The following is a 206-nucleotide window of genomic DNA, read 5'->3' on the forward strand; positions in this document are numbered from 1 at the left end:
TAATTTGGTCTTGTAGCGTTACCACATCTGGAATTAATAGCATTGCTAAGCCTTCATTAGCAGAAAGAACTTGTTGTTCATCAGTGGTTGAAAAGGTCCTTCCAACTGGGGATTTAGCTCAGTGGTAGAGCACATGTTTCGCATGCATGAGGTTCTGGGTTCAATCCCCAGCATCTCCACAGACTGTTAAAATTTAATTTCAGCAA

The 206-nt window shown here is 41.3% G+C and overlaps 1 non-coding gene across 1 annotated transcript; it reads left to right on the forward strand.

Moving 5' to 3' along the window:
- Positions 1–107: 107 nt before the first annotated feature.
- Positions 108–179, forward strand: trnaa-cgc (transfer RNA alanine (anticodon CGC)). The gene has a single exon. It is a non-coding gene; the product is annotated as a tRNA-Ala (tRNA).
- Positions 180–206: the final 27 nt, after the last annotated feature.

The sequence above is a fragment of the Sinocyclocheilus rhinocerous genome, unplaced genomic scaffold (assembly GCF_001515625.1).
Source record: "Sinocyclocheilus rhinocerous isolate Xijiao unplaced genomic scaffold, SAMN03320098_v1.1 scaffold11177, whole genome shotgun sequence".
NCBI classification, from domain to species: domain Eukaryota; kingdom Metazoa; phylum Chordata; class Actinopteri; order Cypriniformes; family Cyprinidae; genus Sinocyclocheilus; species Sinocyclocheilus rhinocerous.